General features: G+C 38.0%; 1 long non-coding RNA gene across 1 annotated transcript in view; it reads right to left on the reverse strand.

The window, feature by feature from the left end:
• Positions 1–280: 280 nt before the first annotated feature.
• The window catches only part of LOC138160761 (uncharacterized), a 52329-nt gene continuing 26619 nt past the window's right edge, over positions 281–25990 (reverse strand). The window contains exons 2-3 of the long non-coding RNA XR_011168207.1: positions 11027–11196; positions 281–5828 (exon numbers count right to left, since the gene is read on the reverse strand). This is a non-coding gene — a long non-coding RNA (uncharacterized lncRNA). The remainder of the gene's footprint in view (positions 5829–11026; positions 11197–25990) is intronic.

A 25990-nucleotide genomic window follows, 5' to 3' on the forward strand; every position in this document is an offset into this window, starting at 1 on the left:
AGTAAGAGCACCAGCTCCAGTGTCGGGATGACATGTGGATCGAATCTGGGTTCAGACACTTAGCACCCACCCAGAAACACCTGGCCGTGTAACCTTGAGCAAGTTACTTAACCCCAATTGCTTAGGGGTGGCCAGGTGGCTCAGCCAGTAAGAGCACCGGCTCCAGTGTCAGGATGACCTGGATCAAATCTGGGCTCAGATACTTAGCACCACACCCAGAAATAACTGGCCATGTAATCTTGAGCAAGTTACTTAACCCTGATTGCTTTAAAAAAAAAAGAGGAGAGGATTCAGAACCTCAACAAGAGTAAAAGGAGAGGACTTGGTACCTTGATTAGAAAGAAAAGAGGAAGGAGCCTTGACAAAATGGAGGGCAGGGGAAGAAGAGAGAGAGGGAGGGGAGCACGAAGAGAAAAGAGAATCAAAATTTTGACAAATATAACTGGGTACTACCATGATGGCGGGGGTAGTCTCCTTGATTGGTTGTCTGATTTTTTAAAAGTAGTGTGCCCAGCTATCCACTCTTTCTGCCATCTTTTCAATTGTGATCCTAGCTTCTGAATGGGTGAGAGGGAAGGGACCCTTCTTTTGCTCTCCCTCTTTTACTTCAGCTCCAAGAAATGGGCCTGGGGCTATTTCTTTCTATTCTGTGTTTGTTCTCAGTTTCAGGTGCTGGAGGTGATCTGCACAGAACAGGATTTTAAGTTTGAGCCACACTGTCCTTAGAGCTAGGGTTTGCAAGGACAGGTGGGTACAGCTAGTTACCTTGGCATGGAAGCCCTTAGAAGCTGGGGAGCCTGGAACTCAAGCCCAAGGAGGGTTTTGGACTTGCAATTAGGATTGTGCTCTAAGGAAACCGAGCTGAACTTTGCACCAAATTCTCTTCCCGGGAGGGTAGGGAGAAGAGGGATCATACCTCTAATGTGTTGGGGGGAGGATGCTTATACATCTGTGATTATCTTTTGAAGTAAATATTCCTCTGTGTAAAAGCTCTGCTGTGTTATACAAGAAAAGGCAGAAGAAAAGATGGATCTAAGTTCACTTACATCTGGAGTGAGATCTGTGCACTGAAGAACATTACAGACTAATCTCTTTGCTGGTAGGAAGAGTTTTATGAACTGTGCATATCCTGGTGGAAGATGAGGTCCACCAGAAGAGAGTTGCTTGCCATTCTCTAGAAAGTAAAGTTTCTCTGATGGTTATGGACTCAGACATGAACCTGTTCCAGATTTTATATTTGGAGATGAAAACCCAGTCTTATATCTAATATTTTATTTCAGAGAAGCAAGGGTCCTTTGTGTGTGTGGGGGATGGCAGAAATCAAAGTATCCATGTATGTAAGTTTCCAGTTTGTTTGTTTGTTTGTTTTTCCTGGGTGGGACACATAAACTGGAGAGATTTTATGGAAGATAAGAGCAAGATACTCACTGATGTTTCTAGAATTTACCTAGAATTCGACCATGTTGAAAACAAAATTGTACCTAATACCAAATTTGTACCAAAATTTTGTCAGGGTTCAACTGATACTTGAGTTACAATTATATTTATCAAAAAAGAAATATTCGTGGGAAGCAAGATCTAGCCTACTATGTATGCAATTGGCATATTTATTAAATCTAGTACTGATTTTCCCCCCTAATTTATGCTTCACTCACCCTACACTCATTTTCGAAACTGAATGTGTAATCTATCATATTTGAGACAAATATATGATTCTTCAAACAATTTTTCTGTTTTTTTAAGAAATTATTTGAAATATCTATTTGCAGTTTCAAATTCTCCCTCTCTCTACATAGCACCTCCTCCACCCACTGAGAAGACAAGTATAATTAGTCAACTTAATTCTAACTTAAGCTTTCCTTTCACAAAGTAAATAGAGTTTGCCATGTAGAAGGGCTAAAATGGAAACTATAGAGAAATAAATGTATCACTATTGCATTTGTCATAGCATTCTAGGTCTCATTAGGCTGAGTTTTCTTTTTCTTGTTTTGCTTTTTGGAGGGCAGTTGGGGTTAAGTGACTTGCCCAAGGTCACATGGCTAGTTTTTGTGTTAAGTGTCTGAGGCTTGATTTGAACTCAGGTACTCCTGACTCCGGGGCCGGTGCTCCACTCACTGTGCCACCTAGCCACCCCTTAACAAATTGTGTTTTTCTTTTCTTTTTTTTTTTAAGGGCAATTGGGGTTAAGTGACTTGCCCAAAGTCACATGACTAGTTTTGTGTGTGTGTGTGTGTGTGTGTGTGTATGTGTTAAGTGTCTGAGGTCAAATTTGAACTCAGGTCCTCCTGACTCCAGGGCTAGTGCTCTATTCACTGTGCCACCTAGCCTCCCCCTAGGCTGAGTTTTCAGATTGAATTCCAGTTGTTTGCTTTCTTCATGGTGTCAACCCTTGAGACAAACTGAAAAATAATCATTCAACTTTACAGTTTGCATTTTATAATACCAGAGTAGAAACCTTTGCTCTTTGACTTTCTAATCTTTACTGCATTTTTCAAGGTTCTTAACAATTAGCAAGTGATAAAGCTGAATAAAATCAATACTGCCTACCTAATCATCAGAAATCACATAGTGTGACTAGTACCTTACACAGTCCAGAGATAAATGTATTTGCTGAGTGACAAAGTCTGAGTGCTTGGTCATATTCAGCTTTATGGAGTTTGAGATCCAAATACAAAGAATGATTTACATGAAAGCTGCTGCAGAACAATCATTACAAGAAATACTCATGTTGGCAAATATGAATTTTAAAAAAGGCCAGCAAGATGGGAGCCTATCCAAATGCCCTATAGATGCCAACATGCAGGAAATCGAGTTCATACTTCAACTTTTAACTTCCATTTTCCATTCCAATAGTATCTGGCAAAATTATCTTTTGTCCTCTGTTCAAGACAGCTGCATAGTTGTCTATTAGAAGCTCTGTCGTTTGTCTCTTCTACCTCTGAAGCTGACATTTACTGATTTTCTGCTACTATTTGACTTCTTAGCTGTTTTCCTTCAGAGCTCCTCCACATTCCTGATAACCCCTATCTAATATGCCTTAAAGACAGCCAACACATTCTTAGCTCTATTAACTTCACAATTCTACCCTGAATGACTTAGGTAGTTGTAAGACTCCAGTCGCCTTTTTCTATGGAAGGTCCCAAGTTCTTGATCTCACCTTAGTATCAGTGACATTCATCTTATCCCAGCCATGGAGTACAATTTTGGCACCCGCCCCAACCTAAGCATCTCCTGTTTAAATCTTTTGGGGGGATGGGGAAATACGATCATATATTTTTTTCATTTGATCTGTCAGTTCTAGTCACACTCTGGCTTGACACCAAGCACTTTACCATGCAAGACTTACACTACAGGGTGAGAACATGGATTTGCAGGCTCTTCCACATTCCTGTCACACACAAAGTTTGTTCTTATTGCTCTTATACTTGCAAGCTTAAACATCAATGACAGAAGCAAGAGGGCAGATTTTGTAACAAGTGAACTTTCTTTTTTTTTTTTTTTTAAAGCAATCGGGGTTAAGTAACTTGCTCAAGGTTACATGGCCAGTTATTTCTGGGTGTGTGCCGAGTATCTGAGCCCAGATTTGATCCAGGTCATCCCGACACTGGAGCCGGTGCTCTTACTCGCTGAGCCACCAGGCCGCCCCTAAGCAATGGGGGTTAAGTAACTTGCTCAAGGTTACACGGCCAGGTGTTTATGGGTGGGTGCTAAGTGTCTGAGCCCGGATTCGATCTCCAGTTATCCCAACAGTGGAGCCGGTGCTCTTACTCGCTGTGCTACCTGGCCGCCCTTAACAAGTGAACTTTCAATAAAAACAATAGTATATTGACACTAGCCCCTCACTAGCCTGATTTGTTTTCTTGAGCCATTTCCTAAGGGCACTAGGATATTATCCCTTCTACCCTCCCCCAGGCCAACAACAATTATACTGATTATTATAGCTCTTGTTGTCTTTGGACATGTACGAATAATGGAAAAGTGAAAGGGATCGCTTCTCAATCCTGATATCCAAGGATGCTGTTGAAATTCCTTAGCAAGAGTAGGCAGAGAAGAGTGACATCCAGTTGGGGCATGGAAGTGGTACCTGGAAAAATATTAGTGTCATTGTTGTAGATCAACGGTGTGGTGACAGTTATTCTGCTTTAAGACATCAATTCTGGGGAGTGGAGCAAAGATGGTAGAGTAAAGGAAAATACTCATTGAAGAAAATAGTACTGTTGTAGAGGAGATGGCACAGACCCATTTAATTCATCCTGGATGTAAGAATAAGGATTTCAGATCACACTCACACATACTGTCTGGATGTTTTTGTTCATGTTTGCATTGGCATAGCCAATATGAGTGGATAAAATGTGAAAAAGCTTTACAGATATAAGTCAATGTTTCTCAAAATTTTGATATCTTAGGAGAAAGAAAAATTCTTCTTTATAGAATGATTTCTACTTAATTCTTATTTTCTTAGCTATGATTTGTGATTGAGAACTAAATATTAAAAGTTTGGGGGTTTTTTTGGTGAAAAAAGGTGGTGTTATTTTTGTTTTGGAGAGTGAGAAGGGTGGTGACTTTCAGACTTTCTATAAACTTTAATTTAAAAATACAAACTATTGGTATTCAAAATGCAACTACATGTTAGGGTGAGTGAAGCACATTCATTTAGATAACCTCATTATAAATGAAACCTGAGGAAAAATGTGTCATAGCTAAATAGAAGTGCAGGTTTTCCTTGGTAACGGGGAGTAGAGAAAGCTGGTTCCATAGGTGACCCAAGGTAACAAGAAATGATCATTTCATGGGACATTTAGTCATCAATACTTTGCAGTATTCATGATAAGCATATGTAAACAGACCCCTTGGGAAGATACAGACCATGATCTTTGAGACTTATTGAGATGAAAAAGAAGCTTCAATTTGTAAATGGATCAAAGAACCAGAGAATTGGCCAGAAGGGTGAGGTACCTTATGAAAAGAGGCTAGACAAATAGAAACGGAAATATTGACAATTTAAGTTTATGAGAAAATGGCATTCAGTTATTTTAATGTTTCTGAAATTTTGTTAGTTTGGAGGTAGGAACAGAATTATACACCTGTGAATGTGCATTGTCACTGTAGTATAATAATAATAATGACTGTATAATGGAAAGATCACTAGGTTTGGAAGGAGTGGCTTTCAATCCAAATCCTAGCTACTACCTTTGTGATCTTTGGCAAGTTATTTCATATCTATAGACCTCAGTTTCCTCCCCTGTAAAATGAGGGTATTGGATTAGATGATCTTGAACCTGATACAATTAAGCATGCAATTATCATTAGACAGCTAGGTTGCACAGTATATAATGTGCTGGGCAATCAGAAAGACTTGAGTTCAAATCTGGCCTTGCATATTCCTTAGTTTTGTGACCCAGGGCAAGGCACATAAGTTCTGTAATCATTAGTTTTCTCATATGTAAAATAGAATAATATTGCATTTACCTCACTGAATTGTTGAGAGAATCAAATGAGATAATACATGGAAAATACTTTGCAAACCTTAAGTTACTATATACGTGTTAGCTATTATTGATATGTACCAACTATGTGTTAAATGCTGGAAATATATATAAACTGTTCTTGCCTGTAAGAAGTTTGCACTCTAATGAAGTGTGAAATGTGAAAAAAGCCCCACAAAATATGTGAAATAAATATAATTTCAAGGTAAATTTGTACTAAGAATTATGGTAATTAAATAAAGAGTCTGAAGGAGGAGGAATAATGTAGTAACCAACACTTCATGAGATGATGGGATCCGGGAGAGTTCTGGACTCACTTGCTCTGACATTATCTGTGTGATACTGAGTGAATAGCTCATGTAAGGAAAATGGCAGCAATGATACCTGCACTGCCTCACCACTGAGTTGTAAGGAAAAGTGCCTGGCAAATCTAAAAGATGTTTATAAATTCAAGTTTCAATTATTGCACATCAAAAGTCTCTCCCAGTTCTAAGTCCTACGATTTCATAGTGATGGAGAAGGGCAATCTAGTTAGAAAACCCTCAGCTTGCAGGGAATGAGTGAAAAGACAGTGTAGACTGCTGGATTTTGAGTGAGAGCACCTGGTTCAAGAGGCAGTTAGATGGCTCAGTAAATAGGACACTGGGCATGGAGTCAGGAAGAGCTGAGTTCAAACATGGCCTCAGATACTTACTAGCTATGTGATCCTGGGCAAGTCATTTAACCTCTGTTTGCCTTAATTCACTGGAAAAGGAAAGGACAAACCATTCCAGTATCTTTGCCAAGAAAACCCCATGGACAGTATTAGCATGCAGTGGTCCATGGGGTCACAGAGTTAGACACAATCGAACAACGACAACAACACATAGTTTTGAACCCTAGTTCTTCCACTGGTATAATGGTAAGGGAATTTGAAGATTTTCCCTGCCCCTTAATAGGCCACAAGTGGAACCCAACAGGAGAAGCTTGCTTAGGGGAGGTTTGTTTTACAGGAGGGTCCACATCTTTTGTTACTTTGTAATTAGGCAGTGGGTCATGAAGGTTGTGATGTCCTCTGACCCTGAAGAAGGCTATATATACTCTGAGGAGAGGTTTTGCTTTGGGGCTCACTCATGGGAAGAATCGTGTGATTTGGCCAGATGAGACTCTGGGCAGCCATTGAGCCCCTGCAGCTTTGAAAACCCAGATCTTGATGCTTTTTCCTCTGGGAACTAACTAAACTGTGTATGTATATTATGGTCAGACATCTAAAAGCCCTGTCTGTTGATCTGTTGAATTGTGTTATTTTCTCAGGTCAGTATTTTTTGTCTGCTTGTAATTTCTGTTTGTATTTTCTGAAGTTCAGGGTGCTGACTTTCCCCCCTGAATTAAGTGAATTATATGTGTGTGTGTATACACACATATATACATGTATATATGCATATATACATTTGCACATATACATCTATATGTGCATATATACATTTACATATGCACATATACATTTACATATGCATATACACACACAAGTATGTATGTTTCACTAAAGAATGATGACCCTTTTTAAGTTGCTTTCCTTTAGAAAAGCAGATCAAAGAGCCTGTGCTGGCAGGCCTCCTGTGTGCTGGTTTGTTGGTCTTGCACTCCATAGAAGTTGCAAGTAGCATTGCTGTTACAATTGGCCAGCTGTGTGACCTAGGATAAGTTGCTTGACTTCTCTGTACCTCTGTTCTCTCATCTATGAAATGAGGGAGTTGTGATCAAATACTTCTGAGTGACCTTCCAGTTCTAGATTAGTTATGTTTCTTCCCTGTTGGTCTTTATAATGTAATTGAATAAAAACAGAAACACAGGAAAGGTGTCATCAAATAGAAGTAGGGAGATCCAGAGCCAGCCTCAAAACCTTTGAAACCAGTAGCTTAAGAGAACTGAGAAAACAAAGAATGGAATAATAACACAGGGGTTATTAAATGGCTAGACAGGAAAGAAAAATGCTGCCTTAAATCTTCTGACCTAAGACTGGACTACATGTAAAAATTTGATGCTTGATGGTAACATAATACAAGTACTCACATTATTTAAAATTATTGTTGAATTTTAAAAAATCTCATTTTTCTACCATGTTAACACCAGAAAAAAATCTTCTAAAGATTCTGCTGTGATCATTTTATATTCATTTATAAAAATATTTTTCTTTTTTTTCTCAATAGTTTGTGGTCAACCACTAATTATATTTGCTTCCTTAGCTCTTTTAGCTTCTCCCTCATTTGTATTTTAACTGCTGATTCCCTCTCTAGTTGGTTAGAGTTTATAGTCCCTTTAATCCACCCCCACCTTCCCCCCCTCCCCACACACGTGCTCTAAAATAATCTATCTCATCTCTGCAGGCTCATTTTCAAGATTATCAATTGCCTGCCTGGCCATAAGCAAGCAGAGGACTCAGTCTAACTCCTTGCTGACAGTTTCCAGTGTAAGGATCTTGGACTGTGGATTTAAAAGTAGAGAAGATTTAAAAGTAGGAAGGAAGTTGGGACTTCTTCCCAGTCAAAAGGTCTTTTAGCCTAAAATGACAAAAATTTATGCTAATTCCAGAAGGGCTGCTTTATAACAACCCTAAGCTTCCAAGTTTTATTGAATGTATTAAAGTGGCCCCCTTTTCCAAGGGCCAATTTATTTTAAACTAACAATTTACACACATTCCATATGAAGCAGAGCAGCCAAGTAAAATGCATTTCCAATATTCAATATAAATGTGAAAAGTTTTCCTTAAAATTCTACTATGTTTGACATGACTGTTCATTTCCCTTTACTTCTGGCCCCCTTCCTAATGAAAGTAATTCATCTACTAAATGAGCAGGCATTCATTAAGTGCTTAAAATATGCCAGACACTGGCCTAAGTATTGGGTACAAAGAAAAAGGTCTACATTTTCTCTGGGATCTCTAGATTTAGAATTTCAAATTTAAACCAGAAAGCTCATGTAATTAAAGGGAAAAAAATTATGCTGCTACTTCACATGGAAGGTGGCTAAATAATGTTTCCAGTACTACCTCCAACTCCAAGTCAGAATCCATGTCTTTTGTTAGAAGCAACCCTTCTTCCTTGATCCTTAGTCCTTAACCTTTCCCCTCCCCCATTATTAAGTACTTTCTTAGTTAAATCACTTTTATTTAAATTAGTGTATATGTCATCCACCCTCCCCACCTCCATACATTTTTTTTCTACCCCTTAGAGTGAAAAATCATAGAAGAAGGAAATAGCATTTATTGTCTACTATGTGCCAGGCCCTGTGTTAAGTGCTTTACAAATATTATTATTATTTTTTGATTCTCCAAACAATCCAGAAAAATAATGCTATTATTATTCCCACTTGACATTTGAGTAAACTGAGGCAGTTATAGTTTAAGTGACTTGTCCAAAATCAAAAAGCTAGAAAGTGGCAAACTACTACAGTATCTTTGCCAGAAAATCTCAAATGGGGTTACAAAGAGTTGGACACAACTGAAACCACTGAATAAGAATAATGAAATACTTGAGTCTATTGACCCTATTCTCGAGTCTAGAATCTTTGGTTACCCCACTTCCTATAAAACTAGAGCTGTGTGGAGAAGAAGGGAACGTAAAGAAGAAATGTGGTACATTTCCTGCCCTTAAGGAGATGACAATTTATGACATGTCTATATATGATGACAAAGTTACATGATAAGAATAGTGTCAGGACCTGTGATTTCATTGGTATAGAGAATTATTTCTTGAGGAAACTCACTCTTTCTCTTCAGTTCAGCAGATTCTCTGAAGCTCTGCTTCTTTGCTTGTAATATTAGGAGGTTAAATGACTTACTCAGGGACACACAGCCAGTATGTGCCAGAGGCAGGACATGAAACCAGGTCTTCCTGGACTTAAAACCAACTCCAGTTTCCCTCTAAAGTATGTGATGGTTAAGACAGTAAGAGTAGCTGATTAAAATGAGTACAGGCCTTACATGAAATAGTATTTTAAAACAGAGAGATATAACTACTATGAAGTGGAATAGATTTCATGAAAAATGTATACCTTTTTATTTTTTTAACTTTGGTGGGAAAAGTCAACCTGTTGCAAAAGTAATGCTGTTTATGCCAATTCCTAAGTAAGGCATTCTGAGTCCCCTCTCTGTAAGCATTTTGAATTCTTCTAAGGCACTTATTAGATTCTAGCATGTATGATATTTATCTATTTACTTGTTCTATAATTATAATGATGTTGTGCACTCATGTCTGACTCTTTATGACCTCTTTTGAGGGTTTTCATGGCAAAGATACTAGTGGGGTTTGCCATTTCCCTTTCCAACTCATTTTGCAGGTGAAAAATCTGAGACAGTTAAGTGACTTGCTCAGGGTCACACAGCTAGTAAGTGTCCGAGGCTAGGTTTGAACTTAGGTCTTCCTATCTCCAGGACTGATACTCTATCTACTGCACCAATTAGCTGTCTGTTAGACATAATAAATACTCAACTTCTCCTCAAAAGAGAAAAGTACTTTCCTCCTTATGACTCTATAGCTATTAATAACTATGAGTGTTAATTTGCATGCAATGATTCTCTTCTATATCAGTAATTTGCTTCTGATGTTTATTTCATTAGGAAACATTGAATTTAAAACAGAAACCAATACCTCACATTTATATATATATTTTTATGTTCTGAAAATATTATAATATTATGTAATATATTTAAATAAAATTTCCTCCCAACTTTGGGAAGCAGTTAGTACAAGAATTAGTATGCTATTTTGTCAATAGGGAAGCAGGTTCAGAGAATACATTGTCCATAGTTTACAAACTAATAATTGTCAGAGATGGGAATTAAGCCCAAACTTTTTGCTACCAAGTCCAACACTCTTTCCCTTATATTAAACAGTATAAGTTAATTTAGTTTAGTGCAAGTTTAATATATTAGCCTAAATTTTAAACAAGCTTTATAAAACATTTTTTAAGCAATTGGGGTTAAGTAACTTTCTCAAGGTTACATGGCCAGTTATTTCTGGGTGTGGTGCTAAGTATCTGAGTCTGGACTCGATCCCCAGATCATCCTGATACTGGGCCGGTGCTCTTACTCACTGAGCCACCTGGCCGCCCTCATATAAAACATTTTTTAAAAATTTAAACAAAAGACTGAGTAACTTTGGAAATAAAGATAAGGCAGTTAGATGGAACTGTTGATAGAATGCTCATCCTGGGGTTAGGTAGACCTGAGTTCCAGTCAGTCTAGACACTGAATTAACTGTGTGATCCTGGGCAAATCACTTAACCTCTGTTGCTTCAGTTTTTTCATCTGTAAAATGAAGATAACAATAGCATCTACCTCCCAGGATTATTGTGAGGATCAAATGAAATAATATTTATAAAGCAATTTGCAAATCTTAAAGCATTACCCAAATGCTAGCTATTATTAATGAGTTTTATCACAATTACCAAATAGGAGAAAATGTTAGGTGTCAATCAAATTATTTGCCTCTTGATATACTGAGGAGATTGGAGTCATTATGTATAGCCACGGCAATGGCTAGTGCAAATACAAAGGATACCATGGTTGCTGATAGACAAGAAAGATGGCAATATGTTGGCATAGCAGGTTCTTAGTTCAACAGCTATGCCAACATCTTGCCTCCTCTCCAGCTCTGAATAAATGAAATGATCCCCTTCTTTATGGCTTCAGTCCACTTCTGTTTGATATTATTTATTGTAGCTCTTCCACCTGAGAGGGAGAAACACACTGGTTAATTGAAAATGCAAGTTTGTTTTTGAAACACAGAAACAAAGTCTTTCTTAGAAAGCCAAAATTTGAAAATTCATTGAAGCACAGGAAGGTTGTTATGGTCTCTTTCTTTATTTCTTCTTTTTTAAAAGAGCTTTGATCTAAATGGACCCTGAAAATGTTCACTGAGGCAAAATAATTAACAAAAACTTGAAGTCAGTAAATCCCAAAACTGATGATAGTTAATTACAGGTTATTACAGCTATATTTAAAGTAGATCAAAATGACTTCCAGCACACATTTCATTTTTAATTCAAAACATTCTATGTCAACTATTTGCCACCGAATTGCATTACAATAACGGCAACAACAACAATTTTTGCATTTAAAGAACTTATTTTTAAAAACAGCTTCAAGTTGGACATGATAATGCACATCTAGAATCTCAGCCAATGGGAAGCTGGGGCTGGTGTTTTCTTGAGCTCCAAACTTCTGAACTGAAATAGGCTAAGCCATTTGGATTTCTGCACTAAATCTTGTAACAATACAATGAGCTCCTGGGAGTGGAAGACCACCAGATTGCTTAAGGAGGGTTAAACAGACCCAGGTCTGATGAGCAGTGGGATCTGGTTAGTGAATGGCTGCTCAACAACTTCCAGTCAGGGCAAGATAGACTCAATGTTAGAAAAAAAAAAAAGCTTCAAAGCTATGAACTCCATTTGCACACACGACACAAAGCTGCCTGTTCAATAATGCAAAAAATCCTTAAATATGGGACCTAATCTCAACATTCTTCCCACCTACAAGTCAACAGGAAATTTGTGGCTTATTAGCATGGATAATTCAGATCTTGTGCATATATATACACACGCATATATGCATGTTTGTGGTTTTTGAGGAGAAGTTTAGGAGAGCCCTGTTGTAACCATTTTTCACAGACTTTAAAACTCCAAATTTTGGGCTGAAAGAAGAATTATGAATTGGTTTTACACATGAATTTTTGAGAACAAAATTCAATCTAATACTTTGAATCACTGATGGCCTTTTGGTTCAACAAATATGCACTACTAAATGAAATTCCACAGAAGAACAGATAGGATGTGTCTAATTAAAACTAGTAGTTAAAAAGACCCATATTAGTTATTTCTCCACAAAACAGTTGCTTGATAGATTTTTGAGAGCTACACTACAATGTCTCAGTCTGAGGACAAAAAAAAATGTAAATTCAAGATCCATGTGACAGCAATGGTAGAAGGGAGGGTGACTCAGTTCAACTATGAATGCAGTAGGGCTGCCAGAGGGAATGGTCAGTTCTTCAGTGTTCCTATTTGTGACTCTGGGGACTAAGGGATAGATATATTGGAGGCAGATTGTGAAGGATTGTAAATGTTAACTAGAGGAATTTGTTTTTTATCCTGGAAGCAATAGTGGGGCCGTTGGAGCTTTATGATCTGGGGAGTAAGGTGGTTAGAACTGTGCTTTATAAATATCACTCTGAGATTGTGTAGAGGATAGACTGGAGAAGGGAGATATTTGAGGTGGGAAGGTCAGTTAAAGACTTATTGGAATAATCTAAGCAAGTACCAATAGAAACCCAAACTAGCATTATTTGTCTGCCAGTAGAGGGAAAGGAAGATGGGAGATACTGTGGACGTAGAATCAATGAGACTTGGTAAGGGATTAGATACGGCATATGAGGGAGAATGAAGTCAAGGATGACTCCAATGTTACAAATTGGTTAACTCAGAAGGATGATGGTTCCTTTGACAAAGTAAGTTTTGGAGAAAAGATAATGAATTCACTATTTGTCGTACGTAATTTGAGAGGCCTACAGGGAATATGGTGGAAAATGCCCACTAGGCAGTTGGTGGTACATTACTGAAGCTCAGAGGAGAGCCTAGGGGCTGGATCTATAGATTAAGAGTCATCTGCATAGAGATGATCATTGAATCCATGAGACATAATGAGCTCACCAAATAAAAGAGGGTGTGGAGTGAGAAGAGGGCCTAAGATCGAGCTTTATAGGTACCCTGAACCTATAGGTGGGAGAGAAGTGAGATGACAAGATGAAGATAGAAGTTGAGAAGTGCTTGTGATTACTTTGTTGATATCAATATGTAAGAGAAAGTACTGGGTAATACAGTTACCTCAAATCTTTACCATCTTTCTGTTGAAGCTTACACTACAAATAAGAGCCTTTGGGCTTTTTTTTAATGAAGTAGTCCAAAAAAAGAGTATGCTTTTCTCATGATAAAAAAGGTGCTAATGTTGTTAAAGACAGGTTATTTACACCAATAGTTTGTCATTTCTACTTCTCAGATTATTGCTTTAATTTTCTTTGAAACATTATCAAATATATATATTTTGAAGATGGTGATCTTAGATTTTAAATTTTTTATAGTGGAGTGTCATTAAACAAGGTAAACTTAATTATATCTTGAAACTGTTTTGTTTTATAAATACGAATAAAAGTTGGTAGTTTTGTACTACAACTACTGAGGTACTATATATCCAGACAGGAATGAAAATGAATAAGAAGGCATATCTGATGAATGTCTATGAAAAATGAAAATTCATATTATTTGTTGATTCTTTCTCAAAGTTGGTATTAACAGTTGAGACTTTATCTCAATAATAAGTATAAGGAATGTAGACAGGAAATGAGTTAAAAAATGATGTGTATCTCTTTTCAACCTACTTAAAATTCCCCCCTCCAAAAAAAGAAAACCAATCTATGTGAATACAATGTCTTTAATACTATATGATAAATTAAAATATCTATTTCACAATAAGATCATAGTTATAAGCATAAGTAAAATCAAGCTGTCTTTATATAGATTTTTAAAGCTTTGCAAGAGAAACTTTCAATCCAATTCAAATAACTGGCTAACTACATTAAAAAAAAACTGATTTGTGTTTACTCTGGCAGCAAGCAAATTAAGTTTCACAAAATGATGGAAGAGGAGTTATAAGACTAAACTTTTATAACAAATTAATTTTGTTAAATTTGAAATACGATATACTTAACTTCTAATCTTGAAAATATCTACATCTTATGTATTCTTGTATATTAGCTGGAATGTCCCATTTTTCAAGTGTGGTATTGTGGAAAAATCTGTGGTCCAATCAAGGACATAACTGTGGAGGGAAAAGGTTATATCCACTGAATGTGTTGGTATTGCTTTGGGGAATAGACAATTTCACATGATGTGCTCAAAGCTGCTCACGTACTAATAGAAGCCAGATGTGAGATTGCCTCCCAAGGAGGTATATTTTTTGGGTGGTGGGGGTAGAAGTGGAGAATGAATTAATCTCCAGAAAACTGAAATGGAAAATCCTGTTGCTATTTGACAATGGGATAAAAAAAAACCTACTGGAATCAAAATAGGAAGGTTAAAAGTAGAAAGGATATATTACTTTTCATCCCTACATAAGGACACACAACATGGTATCATGGTATATAATCCCCCAAACAATATTCAGGCTACTTATTCTTTTTTTTTACTCTTTTTTTTTTCTTTTTAGAGGGGGGTATACAGAACAATTGGGATTAAGTGACTTGCCCATGCCAAGGTCACACGGCTAGCAAGTATTAAGTGTCTGAGGCTGGATTTGAACTCAGGTCCTCCTGACTCCAGGGCCGATGCTCCACTCACTGGGCTACCTAGCCGTCCCCAGGCTACTTATTCTTAAAAACTAAGAGCTGTATCACCCAGTAAGATGGGAAACTACACAAAACAAGTATAGGCCTTTTTAAAGAAAAAAATTGTGTGTTGTGAGTCAGAGACAAAAAGAGATACACAGACACAGAGAGAGAGGTATAGAGACAGGGAGGAAAAAATGAAGTCAGAGAAAGACAGAAACAGAGATAGAATCAGAGAGAAAGATGGAGACACAGTTGCAATTTCTTATGGTATTTGTCAATCAAATAGCTTTATTGTAGAAGTCCAAGTTTAGTATGAAAAAACTAAAACAAAAGAGCAAATAACACACAAGAAACCATTCTTAGATGAGCTAAAGGTGAATGAGGAGGGGTGGCATGTTTGGACATGGTAAAACAGATGAAAGATCTAGAAAGTGCCCATACAAAGACCCATACAGTATTAACAAAGCACAGGACTCATCTCAAGGCAGCTATAGAAAGATTGACATTTTTTGATCACAAAGGAAAAAGACTTATAGATCTGCTTAGATTACATGATAAACAGGTTAAAAAGTTGCAAAATACTTTTGGAACAAACAGATCTCACTTCAGGAGGCTATAGTAAAGGCTGACCTGGATTTATTGAATATAACCAAAAGTGATTTATCTCTGGTCAGAGCCTATGAAAGAGCTAAGATCCAAGAAAGAAATCAAAAGGTACTCTGAGGAAACCTCAATATGAACTCAACTGAAATAGGTTGCAAAGAAGCATTGATCAGTATCAGTGCAGATTTGTTTGTGGTTTGTGATATAATTCAGGATTCGGTCATTGCCACTGGAAATCAGAGAAAGGTTAGAAAGAGTCTTAAAGAATCTAATTTTGGTGACTGAAGCATATTATATGACGAAGTAGGAGAAATTGTACTTCAGGCTGTAAAGATGTGCTTTATCGCAGATACTTAGAAATATATGATCAAGTGAATAGAGTTACATATCACAAACTTGTTGTGATGCCTAAAGGAACGATTCCCATACTATAAATACAAACCTCCAAATACTCTTGAGAATTCAGAAAACTATACTGATATTGGTTCATCATTATAGAAAGAAGTCACCTTTTGGTGCATTAAAAATTCAGAACAGCATTTTAAATTAGATATCATCATATTGAATGCTCTCAATCTCCAAACTACATGGAATAGAAAGCATTCAAAGTATAGAGATCTAATGGAGAAAATTAAAACTATGTGGGAACAGGATGAGTGTTATCTGCTGTGTGAATTGCCCAACAAATGCTTTCAGTCTATCTACTCAATATAAGTTTATATCCCAATACTCATTTATTAAAAAAAAATCATTATATCTTCCTGTGCAATAATCTGTAGAACTTTAAATATACAAGAAAAAAACAACTGGGTAGTGACTTGTTCTCATACTATTTCTATTTGAACCTTGTTCAAAAAATAAGGATGAGAAAATTTTATACATCCTTTTAGACAAAAATATCTTTGTAAGACTTTAAAACTCTGGTCAAGGCAGAGAAGAAGTATGATGCCATAAGAATAAAGATAAAATATATCACTGACCTTTTACCAGAGAGATAAATAGACTTAAAATGAAGAATGAGAATACATTTTCAGAAGTGACCAGTGTAGGTATTGGTTTTACTGGACTCTGAATATTTCTGATCAGGATTCTATTTTTTAAATTTTTGATATTATCTATTGGGAGGAAGAGATAATAGATATTTGCAAAATAAATAAATGAATAAATAGATGTTTGGATAGATGATTGAACAAATAATTTTTTAAGTGTGAGAAAGTATGGTAAGTCCCAGGAGATTCTTACAGAGTGTAGAAAGGATCATCAAGGGAGCATAAAGAGAGTGAGTGTGTTAGATTCAGTGAATAGGAGTGTATATATGGGACAGAGTGACAGAATGAATAAGGTGATGAGTTCCAGTGCAAGTGTTGAGGGTCAAGCTTTATCCGTTCATTAGGCCTAGTTTGAGAGAGACTGTATGTATGTATGTTGGGGCAGTTGGGCAGAAGTAGGAAAGTTAGTAAACCAATTTAATTCAATAATCATTTATCATGTAACAAGATATAAGGTAATGATGACCTGGATTCTAGCGAATTCCACATGGAAAAGGTGTTAAACTCCTAGTCTTCAAAACTTCCAAGTGTGCCCTGAACCAGATTAAAATGTATTTGGGAATGGTTTAATAAATAAAGAAAATTTAGATAATGTCAATTTGTGGTATTTTAAGTGAGTATGCAGCCCACAGGGATCTGTCAGTATTTGAGTTTGACACCACTGCCATATAGTTTAATACCAACACAGACCAAAAGAATACCTAATTTTTTAAATCTAACTTTTTCTTGCAAAACATTTCTAATTTACAATTTTGTAAAAATACTTGATCTCACCAGACCTCAATTTCCTCATCAACAGTAAATGAGAGGGTTGAACTTAATGACCTCCAAAGTCTCTTCCTGATTTGAGAAGTGGAAGGACAGCAAGGTAATGCAAGGAATGGGGAATGTGTGAGTGTGAGTGATAGCAGCTTCACACTCCGAGGTACTAGCATAGAAGCTCATGTTATTATTTGTCTTTCATTTTTGAAGAGGACTAATGACATCAGAAGGAGGATGTTTGATTTGCAAGTGAATTAAATTTAAGTAAGGCAGCGCTATGCAAAGTCATCAGCCTCACTTTCTTCTCCAGAATCATCTGAATCCAGTGGCAAGACATAGTTCAGGATGACTCAGCAACTGACATTATGAAGAACTTGAACCTACCATAAGTTCTAGGTGAAACAAATGGAAGGTCTTGAAGATCCAAACATGGCCTATAGACAAAGCATCAACGAAGAGCTAAACCCATGTTCATGTATCACGCAAAGGAAAGCAGAATTAGGATGAATGGTTTAAAAGTTTATTTAAGATAGTTTCTTATGTAGTGGTTTTGATGTAGACATCTGAGCCTGTATTTGGAGGCCTCTCTGTTGGTGCTCCCAGATAATGGCATAGCTTGATATACATCCCTCAACCATGCATTGTTGTATGAAATAGAAATGAATGAGTATGGATGAGGTCAGGGTGAAAGCTACCTTGAACTGGCCTGAAGCAGCTTGAGTCTAAGGAGTTCAACAGAAATCTTTCTTTAGCAGGGCTATGATGAATACAATGATTTGTTCTTTCATTAATATATTAAAAACATTTATTAATTGTCTACTATGTTCAAATTCAATTCTCATCCATGTCTCCAAGAAGCTGTAGCATGAGCAGCAGCCATACCTTGCTAAATTTCACAGACAGGCTAAATCAGATCGAAAGTGAACAAAAGAAACCTAGCTGTATAACCTTGGGCAAGTTACTTAACCCCAATTGCCCTCCAAAAGACAAAAAAAAAGAAAGTGACTAAAAGGTTTTAAATCTGTTGGTGAGTTATGGGGATGTCTAACCCAAGCAGGTAAGGACTTCTTCCAGTGGAACAAGTGGATGAAGACATTTTGTTTCAATGGCCATGGAGGCATCTGAAGCAGGCACTGTGGAGTCGTCAGAGCTTGAGTCAGACATAAAAGACACCAAGGTCATCACTGCATCCCAGGTTATCACCAGTTGTCTTATCTTTTGTCTTGTCACTGGACTCCAATGACTTTGCAACACTGAGGCTGATAACTTGGTGCAATTTTACCTCACTTAAATTCATTTCACTCCTGAATCAGGGCATCACCATTGGTCCTTTCCAAGAACGAAAGACAAGCAACAACAACTATGTTCAAAGTGCTGTGATATATGATATGGAAGAAGCCATGGTTAGATATCTATAGAAATTTACAAAGCCAAGTGATTACGAAACTCCATTAACATTGCTTGACAAACCCCTCTGGGTTACTAAAGAGATCTTTCAGGGGTTCATTTGAAGCTTCCTGGGCTGCATGCTATATGGCATAAAAATCTCATAGTCCCTGATCAAATTCTCTTTATTTGAGCTTTTCATAAAATCAACTTACTTGAAGACTTTGTAGGGCTATTTTGCATATTTAGGTCAGCAAGGTGGCACAGTCGATAGAATGTTAGAGTTGAAGTCAGACATGAGTTTGATTCCTGTCTCAGATATTTATATAAGTTTCATGATCCAAGGCAAGTCACTTAACCTTTCTCAGTCTCAGCTTTGCCATCTGTAAAATAGGGACAATAATAGTACCTATGTACAAAATGCTTATGAGAATCAATTGATATAATAGTTTCAGATTTGTTTCGGGGGGGTGGAGTCAAGATGGCAGAGTAGAAGCATGGCCTCTAAGCAGCTCTGGCTTCCACCTTCCCCAATCAATGTAAAAAGGGAACTCTGAACAAACTTTGGAGCTGAAGAGCCCACAAAATGACACAGAGAAGCTAACCTCCCACTGAGAACAGCCAGGCAGGCTGGTAGGAATTGGCCAGCACAGTGCTCTGGGAGCTGAGCCCAGGCCCACCATGAGAAGGAGGTTTTAGCTCCAGGGTGGATATGATCAGCCCCCAGCAGGAGGGACTCCAGATCAGAAGCAGCTGTGATCATTTCCAAAATTATCAACACACAGATGCAAAGGACAAAGTGAGAGGTCAGTGCAGTCTGGACTTTGGGATCCAGTAAGTGGGAGTATGTCAGCTCTTGCCGCCGGGGCAAGAAGATGCTTAGACGCCAGAACAGTCAGCCAGCACCATGTGCCAGCTTCAGCTCCTGGCCTGCAGAGTGTAGGGGGACCAAGCACCAGTCTGAGGGGTAATTGCTTTTGCTTTAACCTGCTTGGATCTGGATTGCAGTCTAGGGTGGAAGTCCTGGGGTGTGTGTCCAGCTTGCCAGACCATGTGGAGGCCTCAGAGAGGGCACCCATCTAATACCTCTGGCAGCTGAGAAAACCCCAGCATTTGGGACAAAAGCTCCCCTGGCTGGTGGCAGAGTCCTACTGTGGCAAAAAGCCCAGGGGTCAAGTGACTGAGGGGCGACATGAACAGGCAAAGGAAACAAAGCAGACAGAAGATTCCAACATTAGATTCCTATTTTGGGGACAAAAAGGATCAAAGCATGGAACAGGAGGAAGACAGTGAATCCAGAACTCCCGCACCAAAAGCTCTGAAGGAAAATATGAGCTGGTTACAGGCCATAGAGGACCTTAAGAAGCAGATAAGAGAAGTGGAGGAAAAATTGGCAAGAGAAATGAAAAAGATGCAAGAAAATTACAAAATGAGAGTCAACAGCCTGACTGAGGAAAATCATACCTTAAAAATTAGACTAACTCAAATGGCAAAAGCAGCTGGCAGCACAGTAGATAGATAAGAGTGCTGGACCTGGAGTCAGGAAGACATCTTCCTGAGTTCAAATCTGGGCTCAGACACTTACTAGCCATGTGATCCAGGGTAAGTCACTGAACCCTGTCTGCCTCTGTTTTCTCATCTATAAAATAAGTTGGAGAAGGAAATGGCAAACCACTCTAGTACCTTTGCCCCTGAAAATGACTGAATAAACAACAACAACAAATGTAGCTGGAGCCCAACAAGGTTAAATGTCTTCTAGTCACACATCTAGTAAGCAGCAAGGCTGGGATTTGAACACGGATTCTCCAACTCTCTATTTTAGATTTTTTTTTCAAATAAACATAGTAACTCTGTGAGGTATTACATGAATTACCATCATTTTATAGATAAGGAAAAAGGGACTTTGAGAGGTTAACTGACTTCCTAATGTCATACGGCTAGAAAATTCTAGAAGAGATTTAAATGAAGGTCTTGTGATTCCAATTATGGAGATCTTTCTACTATACTATCCTGTCACACCTGAAAGAAGTATGAACCTGAAAAAAATATTCAAAGAATATTAACTAAAGAAAAATAACTAAAGAATTGTATGACTCAATTTTTCCAATTTGGCTACAAATATCTAAGACAATTTTTGATTATTTTTCAAAGATGAGCAAGATTTTTACTCTGGGACCACAAGACTTTGTCTTGCGACGAAAATCAGACATTGTCAAAGGATTCAGTAACACTTTGAGATGCATCTACAATGCCAAGCATATATCAGAAAAGAGAGAGATTTTCTCTCAAAAGAAAAAAAAGCCCCAACAAAAACAAAAACCAAATTAACACTCTCAAATACTAAGATTTTCTGACTATGACTACCATGGCATGTATTCTTTTTTTTCAAATGCTTTATCAACTTCTGATTTACATCATTCATTTCTACCATATTCTGAGTTAAAATTTTTCTCCCCGTTTTTCTCCTACCCACCACCCCAAAATAGCAGTCACACAGGATATCCCCTCCGCAAATCTGCTCTCTCCCATATCTTCTACCATACCGCCTTCAACTTTTCCAGTGCGGCATGGAGGATCTCTATGTCCCAGTGCCTGTTATGTCTTAGTTCCCAATTATATGTAAATTAGTATACACACACACACACACACACACATACACACATATATATTTAAACATTTGATTTTAAAACTTTGAATTCTAGATTCAGTCCCTTCCTCCCTTGTTACCCAGCCTTACTAGAAAGATAAGCAATTCAGTATAGGTTGTACATGTGTAGCTAATGCAAAACATGATCATAGTAGATATATTGTAAAAGACTGACTATATTTCCCTCCCTCCTATCCCACCTCCCACTTGTTCTATTCTCTATTTTTAATCTGTTCCTTTTCAAAAGTGGGTGCTTCTAACTTCCTTCACTCCCAGCCTGCCCACTCTTCCATTATCCCCCCTCTAATCCCCTTCCCCCTACTCTCCTGTAGGGTGAGATACCCTATTTAATGTGTATGTCATCCCCTCCCTGAGCCAAATTCAATGAGAATAAAGTTGACCCATTCCCTTTTGCCTTCCTATTCTTCTCCTCCATTGTAAACATTTTTCCCTTGCCTCTTCTATATGAGATAGTTTACCCCATTCTGTCCCTCCCCATCTCCTCTCCTTATATTCCTCTCTCATCTCTTAATTTCACCTTTTAAGTATCATCCCTTCCTATTAAATTGGTTCTGTGCCCTCTATCTATGTATACCTGTAAACATATATACACACATTCACATATTATTCATACACCCATATAACCTCCAATATAGACATATATAAATGTACATATATATATATTTTTTTTTCTATTCCCTTCAACTATTTTCATACTGAGAAAAGTTTCATCAGTTACAGTTATTGTTCTTCCATGTAGGAATGTTAATAGTTCAACTTTGATAAGTTCCTTATGATTTCTTTTCCCTGTTTACCTTCTCATGCTTCTCTTGCTTTGTGTATCTGATAGTCAAATTTTCTATTCAACTCTGGTTTTTTCAGCAAGAATGCTTGAAAATCTTCTATTCCACTGAATGACCATATTTTCCCCTGAAACATGATACTCAGTTTTGCTGGGTAGGTTATTCTTGGTTTTAATCCCAACTCCTTTGACCTCCAGACTATCATATTCCAAACCCTTTGATACCTCAGTGTAGAAGCTGCCAAATCCTGAGTCATCCTGATTATGTTTCCACAGTATTCAAATTGTTTCTTCCTGGCTGCTTGTAATATTCTCTCCTTGATCTAGGAATTCTGGAACCCTTCTATAATATTCCTAGTTTTCTTTTTGGGATCTTTTTCAGGAGGTGATCAGTGGATTCTTTCAACCTCTATTTTGCCCTCTGGTTCTAAAACATCAGGGCAGTTTCCCTTGAGAATTTCTTGGAGGATGATTTCTAGGTTCTTTCTTTGATCATGGCTTTCAGGTAGTCCAATAATTTTTAAATTATCTCTTTTGGATATATTTTCCAGGTCAGTGGTTTTTCCCATGAGATATTTCACATTGCCTTCTATTCTTTCACTTGTTTGGATATCTTTAACAGCATCTTGATTTCTCATGAAGTCACTACCTTCCATTTGGTCCAGTCTAATTCTGAAGCCATGATTCTCCTCAGTGAGCTTTTGAGATTGTTTTTCCATCTGGAAAATCTGGCTTTTTAAGGCATTCTTCTCATTGCCTTGTTGAGCCTCTTTTGCCATTTGAGTTCGTCTATTTTTTAAGGTGTATTTTCCTCACTCAGGCTGTTGACTCTCATTTCATAATTTTCTTGCATCTTTCTCATTTCTCTTCCCAATTTTTCTTCCACTTCTCTTATCTGCTTCTTAAGGTCCTCTATGGCCTGTAAACAGCTCATATTTTTCTTGGAAGATTTTGTTACAGGAATTCTGACTTCACTGTCTTCCTCCTGTTCCATGTTTTGATCCTTTTTGTCCCCCAAATAGGAGTCTAATGTTGGATTCTTCTGTTTGCTTTGCTTCCTTTGCCTGGTCATATTGCCACTCAGTTACTTGACCCCTGGGCTTTTTGCCACAGTGGGATTCTGCCACCAGACATGGGAGCTTCATTCCAAACATTGGGGTTTTCTCAGCTGCTGGAGGCATAAGATGGTGCCCTCTCTGAAGCCTCCACACTCTCTGGCAAGCTGGACACACACCACAGGACCTCCACCCTAGACTGCAGTCCAGATCCAAGAAGGTTAAAGCAAGAGCCATTACCCCTCAGCCTAGTGCTTGGTACCCTACACTCTGCAGGCCAGGAGCTGAAGCTGCCACGTGGGGGCAGCTGCACTGCGGCACCTCAGCAGCTTCTCACCCTGGGGGAAGAGGCCAATGCACTCCCACTTACTGGGTCCCAAAGTCCAGACTGCACTGACCTCTCACTTTGTCCTTAGCATCTATGTGTTGATAATTTTGGATATGGTCACAGCTGCTTCTGATCTGGAGTCCCTCCAGCCGGTGGTTGGTGAGGCCGCCCTGGGGTAAAACCACTGGCTCATGCAGGCCTGGGTTCGGCTCCTAGAGCTCTGCACTGGCCAATTCCTGCAGGCCTGCCTGGATTTCCTCAGAGGGAGGATAGCATTTCTGTGTCATTTTGTGGGTTCTGTAGCTCCAAAGTTTGTTCAGAGTCCCCTTTTAGATGAATTGGAAGTGATGGGAGCTGGACCTGCGTGAAGGTCCCATTTCTCTGCCATCTTGACTCTGCCCCAGTGGCATGTATTCTAAAGCCAAGTATGCTAAATGCTGATAGGACTGTCATTCCTTGAAAAACTGGGTCTAGATGCCATTGACGAAGACTGCTTTTGTATTTGTATTGCCCATACTTAGCCCAGTGCTAGGAATACACTAAGCATTTTGTAAGTACTATTTTTCATTTATTAGCTTGTTCATTTCTGTGTTTCTCTGCCTTACCTATATTCCTTGTTTTATAATACAGTAACATTTCATTAGAGTACCACAATTTGTTCAACCACTCCCAACGGATTACTTTGTTTCCATTCTTATAGCCACTAAAGTTTTGCTATGCATAATTTTTCAGTTTCTGAGACCTCTCTTTCTGTTTTTGACCTTCACTGACTTCCTCCTGTTCCATGTTTTGATCCTTTTTGTCCCCCAAATAGGAGTCTAATGTTGGATTCTTCTATTTGCTTTGCTTCCTTTGCCTGGTCATATCGCCACTCAGTTACTTGACCCCTGGGCTTTTTGCCACAGTGGGATACTGTTTGGAGTATCACTAGAAAAGGGATGGATATATTACTGCAACCTCAATTATATGTCAGATTCTATCAAAAGATGGGACATAGTCCAGAGGTAAGAAACTGGCTCTGGGCCCTTAAGAGTACAGTTGAATGATGATAATAATGTTTCGCATTAATATAACTAGTTAGGTTTTACAAAGTACTTTCATTATAAGAGATCTGTTGAGATATGTGGTACAAATTTCCTGCAGAAATAGCTGCAGAGACCTGTAGTGCACAAGGCATAGAGTCACAAAAGGGGAAGATAATAAATGAGGTGCCATCGCCCCCCAAAGATTAAACAATTCTTCTCCCTCATCCTAAAGGGAAAGGGGAAAAGGTCTTTTGCATTTTCCCCTATATAAACAGCTAGGAATTGTTCAAACCAAACCAAACCAAAAACTCCAACATGTTGATTTTGTTTTCCCTGCTCTGAGTGCCTCTAGTCTGTGCCTTTCCCCTCTATCAGTGGCTTCCCATTGTATCACACTGCCTCTCAGCAGGGATGTGATACTTCCAGTGTAATGAACAGTTGCTCGGTGTTCAATTGGATCTGAAATTCATCGTTGAAGACATTTCTTCCAAACATGCAGATTGCAACTTAACTATGCCTGTTCTTCCTATGTGACTCTTCTGATGTCTTCTTATAACTTTGCCATAGGAAATCCACTCCATGTTCTATGTAACTCCCTTTCTTCTTTCTTTTGACATGGCAAAGATGCCAATAGAATATATAAGCTGTCTATTAGTCCTGATTCTACACCAGGCAATCTTTTTTCTTTTCAATCAAAACTGTTGTTGATGATACTATTTACTCCATTTCTTCTTCACAATTCTTTCTTTTTGATGTGTTATAACTTGCTCATAGCCATACAATGTACCTCTTTGTTGCCTTTGGAGATATACTCATTTTAAATTCTTTGGATACTGTAGAGTTTTATGGCTGGCAACCATAAAACAACACTAACAGAATATTAGTTTAAAAAAAGATGGAGAATGAAGTTTAAAATCATTAAAGGAACTTTCTCAAAGTCAATGCGTATTAATCTGTCATTCATTTGTAGGCTTTGTTCATTGTTCATTTCCAAGGTCAGTCTGTCCGTCCGTCTGTCTATCTCTCTCTCTATCTGTCTATCTCTCCCTATTTATCTATCTCTCTATCTTCATATGTATATGTATGTATACACATCTTCCCATATACATAAACATGTAATATACAATATGATGATATCACCATATATGTGTATCTCAAGGCCAATCACACTTGACACACTTCATACATACATACACATATATACATACATATATACACATATATACATACATACATGGAGTAGCTCTATGTATTTTCTATCTATAATTTGTCTAACTATATTTCAGAGGCTGAGATGAGTTTCTGTGCCTGGTCCTGTCCAGTCAAGTGTTTTGTTTCAGCTTTGGGTACTTGACAGATGATGAAGAAATCCCCCAACTGTCCACTGAGCTAGAAGAGCTGCTAATTTATTTGATCTTTCAAAGGGAGTGACCTACCTATGAAATATGCTCTTTCTGTCAATCAAATGTGTGAGTCCTCTTTGACCCTATA

This window comes from Petaurus breviceps, unplaced genomic scaffold (genome assembly GCF_028583685.1).
Source record: "Petaurus breviceps papuanus isolate PSGF00001 unplaced genomic scaffold, PetGlider_PUasm1.0 118, whole genome shotgun sequence".
Taxonomy (NCBI): Eukaryota; Metazoa; Chordata; class Mammalia; order Diprotodontia; family Petauridae; genus Petaurus; species Petaurus breviceps.